The 5,962-nt window shown below is 44.0% G+C and overlaps 1 pseudogene; it reads left to right on the top strand.

Moving 5' to 3' along the window:
• Positions 1–216: 216 nt before the first annotated feature.
• LOC139076207 (proline-rich protein 23A-like) lies at positions 217–3,550 on the top strand (annotated as a pseudogene).
• Positions 3,551–5,962: the final 2,412 nt, after the last annotated feature.

Genomic DNA, 5,962 nt, shown 5'->3' with positions numbered 1-5,962 from the left:
CGGCTCCCCGAGAAGCCAGGACCGCGGCCTCCCTGGGGCGCCCCACGAGCTCCCACGACTCGCCCGCGTCACGCCGGCCTGCGCCCCGCCCGCCCGCAGCCCGCCTCTGCTGGCGTCCAGACCTGTCACTGCGTGCAGGACACGGCCCGCCCCGCCCCCCCCTCCCCCGTGCTCTCCGCCAGGCCCCGGGAGCAAAGCCCGCAGCGCGTCGACGTGATGGGCAGCCGGCTCCGCAGCCCCAGCGCCTACCCTGCGCCCTGGTGGGGACCGCAGCCCCGCCAAGCGCCGCCGGTGGGAGGAGCCCGCGGGCCCCGAGGCCCAGCCGGTGCCCAGCCTCCAAGACCTGGCGGGGCCCCCGGCCCCGGCCGCGCTCACCTCCGTCGTGGTCCTGGCCGCGGGCTGCGCCCTGCAGCTGCCCCTGGACCACGTCGACCTGCTGCTGGAGCCCGAGCCAACGTCGGTCCTGCAAGTGTCTCTCGGAGATCACACCCTCGTGCTGGTCCCCCAGGCCCTCCTGGACGCCGGCGACCAACGCTCCGGAGGCCAGGCCCACTCGCCCTTCGGCCTGGAACCGGCCGCTTTCCCGGGCGCTCCCGGGGACGACGACGCCGTCGAGCAGGGATTGTTCTGCGCATCTGTCCCGGAGGTCGCCGCCCAAGTCGAGGCCTACGACGAGGACGCCGACCCTGAGTTCCCGCCGTCTTGGGCGGCCCCTGCAGCCGGCTCAGTCGCTGGGCTCCGCCCCTCGCCTGGAAGGGAGTCCGGCCCCTCCCCGCACGGCCGCGTCCCAGAGCCCTCGCCCTGGGCCCCCACCCCTAGTCCAGAGAGACGCTCTCCTGGCCCCTACTACCACCTGGACTTCCACCTTCTGGAGCCCTTTCCCACCTCGCCCCTCCAACCTCTGCCTCCCTCTCCGAGTCCAGGTCCCCACGCGCGCCCCCCGCGCCCTATTGGTCCTCCGCGCAAGGCCCGGAGACGCCTCTTCGAGGAATGAACCGCCTCCCACAGTCCCTCGACAGCCGGCTTCGGGCGCTAGCGACGTACCCAAATCCATTGTGAGCACATGCAGCCACTCAGAGACGGGGCATCTTCATTCGTAGACAGCAGGCAGCTGCCGTCTTTGTTTTGGTTTTGTTAGTTTTTGTTTTTTAGCAAAATGCCTTATCAGCAAACAAGAACATTTAAAAAAAAAAAAAAAAGCCGATTCTGGTAAAGACCTTTAGCAAGGAGAGTACACCAACATCTAGGCAACCATGGATTTTTAAACCCCTTGCCTCTGCTGCCTGAGCTCTTTCTTCCACTTCTGTCACCTTCAGCCAATTCCATTCTTCTTGTTTCACCCCGACTCTTGCCTCAGACACATCTCAATTTTCTTTCCGATTTATCCCTTTTTTTTAATCACCTCCCATGCATCTCTCCTTTCTTTCCATTCCAGGTTGTTTTTCTTCTTTTTGGAATTATGAATTTACCTGTCTGATTTCCCCAGTGTCCTCTGCTGTACTTCTGATCACCAATTTTATTTTATTTTATTTTATTTTTTTTAGCGTGCACAATGTTCAGTGAGAAGAGCCTTGTGAAAGAGAAGCAGAGGGACAGTAGTGGTCAGAGGGAGACGCCGAGGTGCTGCAGGTGCGGTGACAGCCTCAGCCAACCTCTCTGGGAACTCTGGAGTTCGAATGGCTGGTCGGAGTTGTCCCAGGTTAGGCCGAAATAGCCCACTTCCTTAATGGATCAGTCGCTGGGTGTGAGAGACCAGGGGAGGGCCACGGTCCTGGGCAAGGCGGCTTTCTCCAGCTGAGACAGCTTCCGAAGGGGATGACAGCTGAAGGCTGACTGTCGCAGATAACACTCTTAGCAGTTATGGGAACAACTCTCATTGAAGAAGAGTCTAGATGGTGCATCACACTGTCCACCACAACCTCACGATGTTGGTTCTGTTTAGCTTGACGTTCATCTCCATTTATTCTGGTCTTTATGACCAGCAGTAAAGAAATTATAATTTTCTTTATGTAAGTCTTGAATATCCAGATAAAGCCTGATCACCAGTTTTATTTTTCCCTTTCTTTTTGCTTTCCTAACTCTTTTCCCGGGACCTGGTCAATCAAGATAGGTGCATATTGAATAAATAAATGAAAAAATGGCACACAAATGTAATGCATTGGACTTTTTAGAAATTTTCTAAAATTAGAATTAAAAAATTGGTAAGAGCAATAAATGGAAGAAGGAAAAGGCGAAACTGTGCATTGTTTTATTACAGAAGCAGTTTGCACAATGCCATATTCTCCTGTCCTTCAATAATAAAAGGGGTATTTCTAAATTTCACAGCAGCCTGGGCTTCGCCTTGATTCCCCCTCAGAGTGATGAGAAAAACAGCTCCTCACTAGGATGCGCTCAGCTTCACGGCAGGGACATTTGGTCTGATCTGTTATTGAGCACTTTTTCATGCTCATGAGACCACCACCCAGAACTGGCAGCTGTTATTTCTTAGTACTATTTCCTTAATGCCTTTTTCACTATAAAGAAAATACATTATTGCAGATAATGTAGTCATATCCTTTGATCCCCATTTCCTGTCCCCTCCTCCCGTTCTGGAGGAATCTCATCACATCATGAAGTTGGCAGGGATCATTCTAGTCAATATATGCATGCTACACGTACATATGTATAGATATAAATAATCAATATTTATGGTTTTTTGTGGACAATTAAATTTATGTAGCTGGCATATTCTTCAGTTTACTTTTTCCTCAACTTTATTTTTGAAATCATTACTTAGAAATATATGTATGGTTCATTTCTCCTAAAGATTTCAGTTTCTATCATATGAATATACTATATTTTATTCAGCAATTTACTAATGGATATTTGTGTTTATCGTTTGTAGTATGTATTACAAACAGTACTGTCGTAGACATCCTTACACTTGTCATCTTCTGCACCTGAGGAAGAGTTCCTCTAGGAAATATACCTAGAAGTTGTACCAATGGGTGGCACAATATGTACCTTTACAGTTTTATTAGATATTGCCAAATTGTTCTCTAGGGTGGTCGCAACAGTTTACACAGCCTCTAGCTGTCTTTCATCACACTCTATCACCAAACTCCAAATTGCTTGCCAATGGTATCTCATTTTCAAAATTTGCTATTTCCTAATTCTGGTAAGATAATGCAATTCTTCATGTGTAGTGGGAATAATATTTTTAAAGTAATTTCAGATATATTTTCATACATTGTAAAGTCTTACTGTCTTTCAACTTGTCATACATCAAATCTAATGACTTTAACCTTTTTACGGGGGAGGACAGGTACAAGCTAGATTAAAGCCGTTAGCTTTCAGCCTGCAGTTTCAAAGCTGGCTCTTTCTAGTCCATTACCAGGCAAATATCAGGAGAATCAAATTGTCTCCAGGAAGGAAAATCACACCTTAATTTCTTAAGCAACATTTAAATATCAACAGCCAAGTCTGAAAGTCTGAACACCGCGTTTTACTAGAAATCATTGTGCAGAGAGCACTGCGGAGTTCTAACCAGGCAAGAATGGAAAGAGAAAAAGGCCACTCTTACCAGAGAGTAGGATGTGGAAAAGGAAAAAGGCTGGACTAGAGAATGTAGGTATTCACCACACTCCTGGATCGTGACTCTCAGCTTCTCTGAGTAAAACCCCTTAGCATTAGTGGAGGAGAAGGCCCAGAAAAAGAAAGTTTTATGCCTTACTTCCCATTTAAGAATCTGGGAAGGGCGAGATGGAGGAGGGTAATCTGATCAGGTGAGCCCCCCATGTTCCCAGCCACCATCTTGAGGAGAAGCAAGGAGGCAAGGAGGGAATCCAAACATGGAACGTTTGCAGAAAGTTGCCTGTATTACTGAAGGAGAATTAGAACCAAAAATGTCTGAGATTGACTTATCCAGAAAGTTTACAGTGCCCCTACTCCCCATCCCCCAACCCCAAACTCCCCAAATCAGTCAGGTGGGGGCTCATGAGGAAGACGAAGCCAATTACGTAAAATAAAGAAGTTACATTTTCTTTATACAACTGAGTAGAAATCTGTTTGTTGATACACTTATTTCTGTTTATTGTTAGTTTATATCCCTGACTCTTTCCTCTATTAGCCTTATTAGACTTTATTTATTTGAAATGTTTTATATATTCAAGATACTAATCATTTAATTGCTTTATAGTTTATATTTTCTTCCAGGCTGTCCTTTGTTTATTAACTTGTTTAATTGTAAAGACTTTTATCATTCTTGTACAGTGAAATTTCACAATCTTTTATAGTTTGTACTTTTTGGGTCAGTTTAAGAAATTTTTCCCAACAAAGATCACAAAGATATTTCCTACACTCTCTTCTGATAGTTTTAAAGATTTGTTTTTCCCAATTTAGACATTTAATCTCCTAGGATTTTATTTTTGTGTATAGTTTGAAGTAAGGATTAAATTTTTTCAGATTAAAAGTCATTGCCCGAAAATCAGTTATTGAATAGTCCATTCTTTCCAATTTATGATGCCAATTCTGTCCTGTACATATTTCCACCATATGATGGCAAACTAAAGATAATTTCAGATAAACAAAAAACTGAGTGAGTTTGCCACCAACGGAGCCTCTCTAAAGGAAATCGAAATGATGTACAGGCATACTCCGGAAATATTGCAGGTTGGGTTCCAGACCACCACAATAAAGTGAGTCACACGAATTTTGGTTCCCCAGTGCATATAAAAGTTATGTTTACACTCTACTGTAGTCTATTAAGTGTGCAATAGCATTATGTCTAAAAAGATGTACATACTTTAGTTTAAAAATATTTTCTTGCTAAAAAATGCTAACCATCATCTGAGCCTTCAGCAAGTCATAATCTTTTCACTGGCAGAGGGTCATGCCTGCCACACAATATCTGTGAAGCTCTGTGAGGCCAAGCACAATACGAGGTATGCTTGTCCTTCACGTAGAAGAATAGTGATCCCAAGGTGAAGTTCTGAGAAGCAGAGGGAAAAAAAATAACAATGAGATTGGTATATATGTGGGTAAATCTAAATGAATAATGGCTGACTAAACATTAATAATGTCTTAAGGAGATAAAAACAAAACAAAGATAGAATAAAATATATTCCAACCATCAAGAGAATGAGAAGACAAGTCACAGACTAGGAGAAAATATTTGCAAAAGATATATCTGATAAAGAACTGTTAGCCAAACTGTATGAAGAACTCCCAAAACTCAACAATAAGAAAGCAAAGCCAAAGCAGTATCTTTTCAAATATCCTCATTACTATGCTTAGAAGGTAAATGTTATCATTATTTATTATGGCACCTATAATCTGTCTACTCAGGCAAGGGAAACAAAAGAAAAAACTAAACAAATGGGACTACATCAGACTAAAAAGCTTCTGCAAGGCAAAGGAAACCATCAACAAAACGAAAGACAGCTGGCTAACAGGGAGAAAATATTTGCAAATCGTATATCTGACAAGGGATTAATTTCCAAAATATATAAAGAGCTCAAACAACTCAACAACAAAAACATGAACAACCTGATCAAAAAATGGGCAGAGGATATGAACAGACATTTTTCCAAAGAAGATATACAGATGGCCAACAGGCACATGAAAATATGCTCAACATCACTAATTATTAGGGAAATGCAAATCAAAACTACAATGAGATATCACCTTACACCTATTAGAATGGCTATAATCATCAAGATGAAAAATAACAAAGGTTGGAGAGGATGTGGAGAAAAAGGAACCCTCATACACTGCTGGTGGGAATGCAAACTGGTACAGCTACTTGGAAAACAGTATGGAGATTTCTCAGAAAATTAAAAATAGAAATATGATATGATCCAGCTATCCCACTACTGGGTATTTACCCAAAGAACATGAAATCAATAATTCAAAAATATATATGTACCCCTATGTTCATTACAGCATTATTCACAATAGCCAAGACATGGAAGCATCCCAAGTG

This window comes from Equus przewalskii, chromosome 15, assembly GCF_037783145.1.
Source record: "Equus przewalskii isolate Varuska chromosome 15, EquPr2, whole genome shotgun sequence".
In the NCBI taxonomy this organism is placed as follows: Eukaryota; Metazoa; Chordata; class Mammalia; order Perissodactyla; family Equidae; genus Equus; species Equus przewalskii.
Note: the sequence above shows the minus strand (reverse complement) of the source record. Positions and strands in the feature narration are given on the sequence as shown.